General features: G+C 41.5%; 1 protein-coding gene across 2 annotated transcripts in view; it reads right to left on the reverse strand.

Annotated features, from left to right (window-relative positions):
* Window positions 1-12,002, reverse strand: part of DDRGK1 (DDRGK domain containing 1) — a 49,624-nt gene that overhangs the window by 26,305 nt on the left and 11,317 nt on the right. The window lies entirely within an intron of this gene.

Genomic DNA, 12,002 nt, shown 5'->3' on the forward strand with positions numbered 1-12,002 from the left:
TCAACTGCAGGACTGGAGTCCTGGACTGCAAAATCCTTGTGAGAGGGACCTCATGACCCTACTTATATGTGAAGTATTATGCACATCCCTGATGCGATTATTCAAGGTGTTGACTTTGATCTACTAAACTCTGAGTTCAGCTGGGCTGCTTGAGACAGAGCGTTCTCAACTCTTGTAATTTTGTTTCCAGTCTTTCAATATTTGCTTTAATATATATTATATATTTAAACAAAGCCCAAATAATCAGAGTCATCTTAGTTTTCATTTGAAAAAGTTTCTAGCCTACATGGTTGTGGGGGAAAACCCACCCCCCAAATGTAACTCAAGTGCATCCTGATGGCTCAGAAACCAGAACACGTCCATCTTAAAAAAATAAATATGTAAATAAATAAATAAATAAAATAAATAAATCCCATGGGATTTGATATATAATCATAACTTTTGGAGCCCAACTCAAGATTTTTGAATGCTTGGAATTGGCGATACGACAGTCACTACACTGAAATGTGAAAGGTTTTGATTGCAGTTTGTTTTCAATAAGGGACCCTTCCCCCCCAATGGAATTTACTTCCTGGTCTGACAGAGCCGAAGTCTGCTGACCTTTAGGGCATGAGGCAAGGCCCAGATTTACTCAGGCATTTGCCAGAGGGGATGTTTGGGTGGCTGAGGGATGGGTACCCTTCTTCTTTGATAGGATTAGGTTTTGAAGGTGTATCCTGAGGCATGTTAGACACAGCCCGTTTCACAAACTGAAACACATACTTCTGTAGACAGACTACTGAAAGTAGATGCCTTCTCTACTAAATTTGTTTTCTGTAAATTGTTCTCGAACTATACCACTGTTCACTCGCTCTGGAAGGAAATAAACGCGAGGCAGACTTCTCAGCCCAGGTTTCAGTAAGAGTGAAATCGTACTAGCCAGATGTTCAGAAGGGTTCCCCCTCCCTCCCCCACACATGCACAGAAAGCACAAGGCCCACTCACATTTTACATAGTAACATTTCAGAAGCTGCTGCCAAGTGTGAAAATAATTTGACTCTGGATCACATGGCAATATCAAAGTCAGCGACGCATCATCAGACTCCCTGGATGGAATTACACCCTTCTGATTCACAATTCTCTAGGAGTCACCACATGCATGGCTGGTGCTTTCCAGAAGCAAATAAGAAAACACAGTCCCTGCCCTAAAAGGCTTGCATAGTGTCGTCAGATCTAAATGTCTTACTGGCTCCTCAGGGCTTGTCTGCATATGGGATATTTGTACCCGTGTTTGGCTCTCAGTCTAGCAAAGAGTAAATTTTATCCTGGTTAAGAAGTCTAATTGAAATTCTCATTTGGAGTCTAGAGGGATAGTAGTATTGAGGTAAAGTATATAAAAAATTGTTAATTGTGAGTATGCTTTCTATGTTGATGTTAGTAGTTTAGCGATTATGACAGAGAAGATGCTGTTTAAACACTTGTGGGGGACTGACAAAAATAAGTCCCTGACCATTAACATCTTCCTCCCCCCAGTATGAAGTGTCTGATGGGATCCCACAAGACCCACTTCCTCAAGACAGCAGCACATTTCCTTGAATGTGCAGTTGCTAGAAATGCACATTTCTCTTTAGACATTTTCGTTGGGCCCCATGATTCAGCAAAGTGCTTCAAGTTAACACCGTGCCCATCTACGTGCTTAATAGGACTTAAGTACATGCTGAAGTACTTTGCTGAGTTACAGCCTTCATTAAAGTGGTAGAATAGATGTTCAATGCAGCATCGCGTTTGAGATTTCACACACAGCTATTACCACCACAGCACTACAGGTTAATCATGCCGCACCTATTCAGGCATGTACAGCAACAGACGATAAAGGTGTGTGTGTGCGCAAGGGGGACGGAGGTTAATTCTGATGTAGGAGCCATGCATTTTTGAGCTTCCCCAGATGTACAGGCAAAATTTTAAGACTGTTTCTCCATCGTTTCTGGTTTGGGGTTGTGGGGTTTTCTTTTTTTGTTTTGCATTTAATCTACACACACTGTAGATATGCCCCCTTTTCAAATAACCTTTTAGTAATACATTCATCAGCAGTCAGATGCACTTAGTGAGCGACTCATCAGCACTTCTTTGTATTCCTCTAACAAATGTTTTTTGCTGTTGGGCTCTGGATTTGTAGATCAGGGACCAAATACTGCTCTGTTCCACTAATGTAAGTGGTAAGTCCACTGAAGTAAACGGTTTTATATTGGTGAATCCTGAAGCAGAATCCAGCCCCACAGCTTCAGTTCTGACTACTAAGACCAGGGGTTCTCAAACTGGGGGTCGGGACCCCTCAGGGGGCACGAGCTGTCAGCCTCCACCCCAAACCTCGCTTTGCCTCCAGCATTTATAATGACGTTAAATATATTTTAAAGTGTTTTTAATTTTGATTTAGTTGGGGGTTGGTCCTGCTTTGAGCAGGGGGTCCCTTCCAACCCTGATATTCTATGATAATTTATAAGGGTGGGGGTCGCACTCAGAGGCTTGCTGTGTGAAAGGGGTCACCAGTACAAAAGTTTGAGAACCACTGACAGACTATCAGTTCTTCGGGGCGGGGGGGGGGGGGGTGAGAAGCATATTTTTGTTATGTATCTGTAGTGCCGAGCACAATGGGACCGTGATCCATGACTGGGGCTCCAAGAAACAACTGCAGTACAAATGATAATGAACACATGAAGCAACTAAGATATTGGCTTCAGAAATCCATCCAACCCTGATTACACAGGAATCTTTGTTACACATGGCCACTGACTGGGACAAATCAATCCACCATATGGAAAAGCATGGGCAATAAGATGACTAACATGACAGTCATGCAAGCTGCTTTTTTATTTTATTTTTAAGAGAAAAGATTTATCAGTGATCCATTTTAGGACTCAAACAAGATGCTGGCCTATTAATCTGCAGCCACAAAACCAGCCTACGCTGATGACAGCCAAGTGCAGTACGTAAAGGGTATAGGCTCCTTCGAGAAAGAGTCGAACCACTTGAAATTCCTTTTCTGAACAAGCGCATATGGCATAACTGAGAAACCACACACACTTACCTCCTTCACTCATGTCTGGGCTTGAAATGTCTCAAGGACAAAGATGGCCAGTGCTAAACCACATCACGTTGTTTACTGATGTAAAGGAAATCTAGAGTGCTATAAAAATGCAGACTGACAACAAATGCAGGTCAAAACGTATACTATTTACAGGTGCTTCTCTAATGAAGACTATGGTAGTCATGGAAAGCACAGCACAAAGTTTAATTGTGCACTGAAGAGGTTTTACGGTGTTTTATTTTGCTTAAACTAGAAGCGCAGTCCAATGACTACATCCATTAACAGAGCTCTAACAGTTCCTGCCTCACAAGAGTTTGTGAGGCATCATTAACGTTTATAGCACAATGTAGTTAGGTATCTGTGGATGCATGGCACTCTTGCGAATAAGTGAGAAGTATTTATTAGTTAGTAGTCAGGCAGACTGATAGATTTCTAGGCCAGAAGGGATCATTGTCAATGATCATCTAGTCTGACTTCCTGCATTACACAGGCCAGAGAACTGCCCCAAAATAATTCCTAGCACAGATCTTTTAGAAAAACATCCAATCCTTGATTTAAAAATGGTCAGTGATTCACGGCAGGTTGACCTTCAAATAAAATAGTGCACAACTTCCCAATTTACCACCTTAGAATAAATTCAGTCGTCCCAAAAAGGTGTACATAGGATCCACTATTTAATGAGCATTTCAAAAAAACCAATAGGATTTAAAATACATTCAAAACAGAGAATTATTCAAGGTGAATTTACGTAGGCACTGTTTCAGATGTCAAAATTATGAACAGCTGCAGGTTTAAATGCTACACCAGCGTTTCCCAAACTGTGTTCCGCATGATGCGAATAGGTGTTCCGTGAAAGAATTGTAATTAAAAACAAGCGTCTTTAAATTATTTTTCAATTTTAAATTTGGCATATTTGAAGCGTGGTTTACAAAAATTTTTGAATGACTATAATTTAACATAAAACTCTTTTTCCGGTTATTGACAGATCTCGTATTGAATATCATGGCGTAAAGAGAACGTGGCACGCAGGCATGTCGACGTCTACCCCTTTCAGACATGTTTCAGTTAGTGACGTCGTACCCCTTCCGCTCGAGGCTGCGAACTGCAGCAGTATGCACACACCATTCTCTTTACACCATGTTGAATACAACATTCACTCAACACGTTCAAACCGGTGGGTCTTTACTGTGTGTGCGATAAGCACAACTAAACTAGCTTCACTCGAAACAATATAAATATTTGTGACAAAATTTGACAAAAAGCAGTATTTCTAAATATTGTCACTAAACCTAATCACCATGGATTTGTGGCTAAAAGAAGGAACTTTGAAACAAAAAGCAAGTTCTTCTGGTACTCCAACTGTGGCCGAAATAAACGAGCAAAATATTGCGACACTTCGAAGTGAGGATGAACAATCACAGTCTTTTGTTGCCGCAAAATCTGTTAGTACTAGTAAGTTATCCAAGGTGAAAGAATTTCCACCGAAGTATATAAAAAAAACCAAGCAGCAGCAGGTGTTAAAAGACCGAAACGAAGGTATGATGAAAGTTATTTGTCTTTCGGTTTTACGTGTGTTGGAAATAAAGACGTTCCTGATGTGCAGTGCGTTGTGTGCAACAAAATACTAGCGAACAGTTCATTAGCTCCTGCTAAACTTTGTAGGTATTTGGAAACCAAGCATGCTGAATACAAAGACAAAGATATAAGATTTTTCAAGAGGCAGCATGACTCACTTGGAAATTGTAAACTTTGGATGATTAAAATTGCTAAAACAGACAACGAAAGTGCAACAGAGGCATCTTATCGAGTAAGTTACCGTTTAGTGCTTGCTGGAGAAGCTCACAGTATTGGAGAAACGCTTATCAAGCCTTGCGCGAAAGATATCGTAATGTGCATGTTGAGCAAGCAGTCTGGTAAAAAAAACTGATGCTGTACACTTGCCAAATACTGTTGCACGCCATATTAAAGATCTTGCCGATGACACAGAAAAAGAGCTAGTTTGCCGACTGAAAATTTGCCACGAGTATTCATTGCAGCTAGAGGAGTCCACTGACGTTTCAGGACTTGGCGTGCTACTAGTATTTGTCCGATATAGATTTAATAATGTTATTGAAGAGGAGCTGCTCTTATGTGAATCTCTGCAAAGCTACGCGACTGGAGAAGAAATAAATAGTCAACTGCATCAACGATTTTATCAGAAAGCATGAAATTAGTTGGGGAAAACGTCACGATGTACGTACTGACAGTGCTCGGGCAATGATCGGGAAGACGAAGGGAGCTGTGACGCGAATCGTAAGTGTGGCACCAGAAAGCACTAAGAGCCATTGTGTTTTACACATACAAGCACTTGCTGTTAAAAAAAATACCAGCATATCTGAAAATTGTGCTCGATAAAGCAATACAAATGATCAATTTTGTCAAACCTCAACCACTTCAATCCAGGTTATTTAAAAGTTTGTACGAGGAAATGGGTAGTCAGCACAAAATGCTTCTTTTGCATATGGAAGTGAGGTGGCTATCCAGAGGAAAAGTGCTTGTGAGGCTTTTTGAGCTTCGTAGTGAACTACTGGTATTCTTCACTTCAGGACAAAAATTTAACGACTGACAAATTCCTCATGACTAATGAGACTTGTGTATCTTGCAGACATTTTTGCAAAATTAAATGAAATTAATCTGTCGCTGCAAGGAAAGAATGTGACCATTTTTACTACAATGGATAAAATTGTGCCATTAAAAAAGAAACTGGAATTCTGGGCATCTTCTGTAGAACAGAATAACTTCGACTGCTTCCCCACACTACATGAATTTCTGACTGAAGTAAATTCTACAGTCCATGAAGAAGTTTCCAGCACCATTTTACAGCACTTTCGTGACTTGCAAGCCTCTTTATTAGAATATTTTCCTACAACTACTGACGATAATGCTTGGGTTTGAAATCCGTTTGTAATTAAAGCCAAACCAGTCGACTTTACTGCACACGATTATGAAAGCCTAATTGACTTAATTTCTGATTTTGATTGGAAACAAAAGTTTAAGGCTCTTCTGCTGAATAATTTTTGGAGCAGCCTAAATAGAAGAGTACCCTAATGTGGCTAAACGTGCAGTTCGAGTGCTCCTTCCTTTTGCTACAACTTATTTGTGTGAGACGAGATTTTCGTATTATACTGCAACAAAAATAAAATATAGGAATAGACTTGATGCTGCGCCTGACATGAGGATTCAACTTTCCAGCATTATTCCTAATATTAAGTGAATGTGATAGAAAAAAGCAGAAACACCAATCCCATTAAATCCAAATCAGTATTTCTGTTTATAAAAATAGATTTTCCCAGTAAAAATCTATTTGTTTGGTGTTTGTGTATCTATAAAAACAGTTTTTCTAAAGTAGAACACTGTTTTTAATTTTGACTCTTGCACTTGATTTTTGTACTACTTTATACGCGCTTTCCAGTTAGAAATTGTGAGTTCAAGTTATTTTAAATTTGTATTTTTGCTTTGTTTTATAAAATAAAATACATTTGAGAATAAATAATGCCATTTTTTATTTGAAAACCCAAATAATATTATAAGTGTTCCATAATAGGGTAAAAAGTGTTCCGTGGCCAGAAAAGTTTGGGCAACGCTGTGCTACACAAATCAGTCCTGTGCATTTTAAAAAGCAAACTGATTTAAAAACAAAACAAACAGAAAAAGCCCTGTAAGGGCCCTCGTTGCAGTTTCTATGTGCTTCCGGCAGCAGTTGACAACTAAGCAGCTAAACCGTCCAGCAAGCTGAAGAAGTGGGGTTTTTACCCACGAAAGCTTATGCCCAAATAAATCTGTTAGTCTTTAAGGTGCCACCGGACTCCCTGCTGTTTTTGTGGATACAGACTAACACGACTACCCCCTGATACTTGACAGCAAGCTTTAGGCATTTGATGCTTTCTGGGGGAAGCATACCATGCTGAGCACCAGGTCTCAGGAGGTAAGTAAACGAACTGAATGTCAACTATTATGGTTTAATCAGCTATGTTTAATTTGGGATTTTTACTACCTTATATTTTAAAAGCTAGATTGTCCTGGTGCTCAGTGGCACACCTTGCTGTGCCAGCATTTCTCTGGGGGCTCTACTGGTTTATGCCGATTTGATTACAGGTAGAGGGGCACAAGGATAATCTTCCAGATGTGACCCAATGCAAACTGAGTTTTGTCTTCCCAAGTCTGCAGACACACAAACAGTAGCACAGAGAGATGAACCCATAGCTCCCAAAATGATGATGTTTTCCATGGTTTGGGGGCTAGGGCACTGCAGTGAGAATCAGGAGACCTCTGCTACTGGCCTGCTATGAACCCTGGAAAAGTCATTTCACCTCTCTGTGCCGGTTTTCCTTCCCACCCTTATCTGGCTTGTCTGTTTAGATTATCATCTCTTTGGGGAAGGGAGCGTCTTTCATTATACTTTATAGAGCATCTAGCAAAATGGGGCTCTAATCTCATTTGAAGTGACGGTTTTACAATTAACAAACAGCAGCCATTATTCTCCAGATAAACAGAGGGTCCTGTGGCATAAACAATAAGAATTATCTTATTGCCGTAACACTCAGAGGGCCCAGCCCCATTGTGCAAGGCGCTGTATGGTTTTATGTGCATTCTTGAGGGATCTGGGTCATTTTACTTGGAATCAAAGCCTCCGAAGATTTGAGTAAACCCATAGGAGGCTAGATACTTTTCTGAACTTGCTAAAGAAAATTAAAGCACCCAGAAAGTTAACTACTTCACTGCTAAAAGAAAAGGAGTATTTGTGGCACCTTAGAGACTAACAAATTTATTAGCATTTTAGTGGCAACGAGCCACTACTCTGGGCTTGCATACCCAGCTTAAATACAGGGCTGCCACTCAATCTGATGTCTGAATAAAAGCTTTCAGCAGAACCGTTAAACTCTAAAAACAAACAGGCTCCACCAGAGATATGAGCTCAAACCTTTGGTGAATCAGTGAAAGTCAGAGCCAACAAAGGCCACCTCCACCTGAACCAGCTAAAGAGATTTCAAAGCTGGTTTCAGCTAATGCCGCTCCTGAGCCATGCAAATTCACTCTCACATGCAAACCCTGAGCTTTGCAAACACACATTCTTACTTGAAATTCCTCCCTTGTTCTTTCTGAGGCACAGAAAGGCTCAGTGACTGGCCCAAATTCACACAGAAGGTCTGTGGTGGAGCATGGACCTGAACCCAGCTCTCCCAAGTCTTAAGCTAGTGCCCTAACCACTGGGTCATCCTTCCTCTCTACTCTACTCCGCCCCCAACTTATCAATATTTTAAACACAAACATGGAGCATTCAGTACCTAACAATACATTTATTCATTATCTTCACCGTTGTCATGCCAGCCCCCGGAAGGTCCCCAACCGTGGCCCATCTTGCTGTGTTATGCCTAACTTAGACTGAAAGCCCCCTAGAGCACAAGCTTTGTCATCTGTTTGTCCAGCACCATGTAGATCTATGCAACTAGCATTAATAGCAGCAACACCGTCACTGCCGTGGTCTGGATGATCAACACCTGCCAGTCCAAGACTATTTTTCTAAGCCAATTTCGAAATAAGGAGGTTAGAAAATAGCTCACTGGGTTTACTCATTTTGAGAATCACTCTGTCAAAAGTCTGTCCCACCATTTTGATCCGAGCAGGTTATTAATAGACCCGGTTAGTCTCAGAAGAGATGACCTTCTTTAAGTAGTCAGCTAATCACTGACAATTTTACTCAGCAGGTGAAGCCCGCATGGGACACTTGGCTAACAGGCCTGCCTGCATGACCTGCCACAGCCCACACGGAACCCTTGAATAAGAAGCCTGCCTACACACCAGGGGTCAAGGGTCTGTGGGGAAACCGTTGGCGTTAGGTGTTTCAGCCCTGTTTTCTGTGCCAATCTGCAAGTTATTCAGATGTCTTGCCCCACCCCAACTGCAGGAAGAAGTAGCCACAAAAAGATTTCAACTTGATTTAGCTCTGCTTGCTAAGGATGGGTATTTTACGCCCCCAAATAATCATTTTCCATCTCTCTATTAATTATTCCTCCCCCCCACACCCTCAATATCTAGATATCTGGTTCAGTAAATAAAATTAAGCCTTCATCTAATTTATTTCGATAGCTTGTTATAAGCACCTATAGAGATTAAAATACAAATTCAACAGGCTGGACACAAGAATCAAGCAATGACAACTAGATGCTATGAACAAGAATCCTGTTCCTAGCAGCATACGGTAAATTGGAGAAGGTTCAGAGAAGTGCCACAAGAATAATTAAATTATTAGAAAACATGCCTTATAGTGAGACTCCAGAGAGCTCAATCTCTTTAGCTTAACAAACAGAAGGTTATGGGGAGACTTGATTACAGTCTATAAGTACCTACCTGATGAACAGATATTAGATAATGAGCTCTTCCCATCTAGAAGAGAAAGATATAACAAAATCCAATGGCTGGTGAAGCTACCCTGGAAATAAGGTGCACATTTTTAACAGTGACGGTAATCAATCATTGGAAGGATTTACCAAGGGTCATGGTGGACTCTCCGCCACTGGCGATTTTTAAATCAAGGTTATCTTTAAAAATAATAATAATAATAAAAAAAAAAATAATAATAATAGAATTCTCTAGCTCAAACAAGAGTTATTTCAGGGAAGTTCCGTAGCCCGTGTTATACGGGAGATCACACCAGATGATCACAAAGGTACCTTCTGAATTAATCTTTAACGCAGCAGAGTCAGCAAAAGTACAGGGTCACCCTTCCTCCCTTGAAGGGGTCTTATTCTAGCAAGGAACTTTAATTGTAAGATGGAAAAAAATCTCCACCACCTACACCCAGGGTCTGAACAAAGATTACACAAGGCCCAAATCTCAGGTCTGCTAGGGTCGCTTCGTACCAGTCTCCTAGGACAAAGCAGATATTCCCCCAGAAGGATCACCCGGCATAGGGGGATCCTCTGGTGACTGCAGCAACTCCTATGTCAAAGTGTTCTCAGCTCTCAACATAAGGGAGTACTTAGGGAGAAAGGGAACTTTGGCAGCTGGTGTAGATTAGTTTTAGGTCTGCTTTAAGTCTGTGTCAGGAACCAGGCCAGCACAGAACCAGCCCCAGGACCAGGGGACTGAGAAGGTGCTCTGTGCACAAAGCTCAGCTCAGCCAGACCAGAGCATCTGATCCATAATACAAGTCCAAAACAGAAAACAGACAGAGGAACAGGTTATTTTAAGCACACACCAACTGAAATCATGGATGCCTGAATTACAGCCCTGCAACTGATCTAAAGGCAGCCCGCAGAAGAGAGCAGCAAGTCCACAAAAAGTGGTTGCAAGTCCAGCCACTGTACAATTTTCGGTGCCCGTGCTCTCTCCACGAGGCATTAGCACTGTGCTCATGTACTCAAGAGTGTACCAGCAGCACAAGATAGAAGTGAGAAAAGGTAAAAAAGGAGTTGTCTTAATTTGATATAGACTAAAAAAAAAGTAAACAGATGTCAATTTAAAGACAACTTTATATAAGGGCTAAGTCACTTGCCTTTGTGTGCACTGAGCCACAAAAGAATTTATATGGGCTGATGACATTTATTCTTCCACTGCTGAAGTGCAAACTAACGTAAGCAGCTGTGCTTTGATAGCTTCACATTTGGCTCCTCAGGAGAAAGTGCGAGTGGCCCAGGCTTCAGACATCAAAAGACTTTTAGATTTCAGTGTCTTTCAAGTGTGCCAGCACATCAAAAGAAACAGCCAAGTTCAGGCCCTGTCAATCTCCCATGTGTGACATGGCTAAATATAATTAGCTTCGATAGCACATTTACCTGCCAAAGCAAATGCAAACATCTACTAAAAACAGTAGGAAAATAAAAGCTGGTAAAGTGGGATTTTCTCCAAGACAAAGTATCACGCCGTGCCACGTTTATTATGTCTTACCGACTGCAGATCAATCATGTTCTGTTTATCAATGACAAGATTCCCTTTCCACCCAATACAATACTGTATCAGCCAGTGCTGCAATCTCAAGCAAAGCAGGGTCTGCCCTGACCAGCACTTGGATAGGAGCCTTCCAGACTCAACCTAGGATCTGAGAGTCAAGCTTGCTTGACACCAGCAGTGTCCTTTTGGTTCGTAACTCAGTGAACAATGCTGTTGATGTTGCAAGCCTACTCATTCACCCACAGCTACACTGGCTCTGCAGAGCTAATGGGTGTGGAGTGACAAAGAGGTAGTTTGGCTAGAAAAGTCAGCAAATACCTTTTTATTCCCTGTAAATGCTGTTACTTATAGGCACTTTCCTGCCCACAACCACACTAAGATAACGTGGTTACCAACTCAAGATGCAAAACAAAATTATGGGACGCTGTCCACACTGACGCACAGCTACACCACACAGTGTTCCAATCTGATACACTCTCAAACTAAGCAGGGTCTGCTCTGCCCTGATCAGTATTTGGACAGGAGCCCACTAAGGGAAACCCAGATGCTGTAGGAAGTGGAGCTGGTGGTTTAGTTTGTGATGTTCTTTCCTCTAGGCCAGCACTAAACCAATGATTTGTGCTGCTGGGGCAGGGTATAAACGCCAAAGTACCAATTCTGTTTGTACCCTATGATCCCCTGGCACTTTTCATAGGGTTGAGCTGTTAGTCCGGTGAAGGGGCCACATTCTAACCTGGTTACCTACATTCTGCCTTCCTCCTAATTTCCCCTTGTAGTTTCAAGCTGGGGGAAAAAAAACCAGTATTCTTCAACCTAGAAACAGCGTCACTGGCACAGAAGGGCTGCCACAATCCATCACAGAAGCGGCTGCATTTCAGTGATATGAGATCTAACACACTGGAGGAAGTCGTGTGTAAATTTACCTTCAGATTATTAGGACATTAAGTTAGGTCAGCTTCAGGCTATGCAGTCTCCAGTCAGTGCAGCTAGATGGGACATTCTGGGAACA

The sequence above is a fragment of the Lepidochelys kempii genome, chromosome 4 (genome assembly GCF_965140265.1).
Source record: "Lepidochelys kempii isolate rLepKem1 chromosome 4, rLepKem1.hap2, whole genome shotgun sequence".
NCBI lineage: Eukaryota > Metazoa > Chordata > Testudines > Cheloniidae > Lepidochelys > Lepidochelys kempii.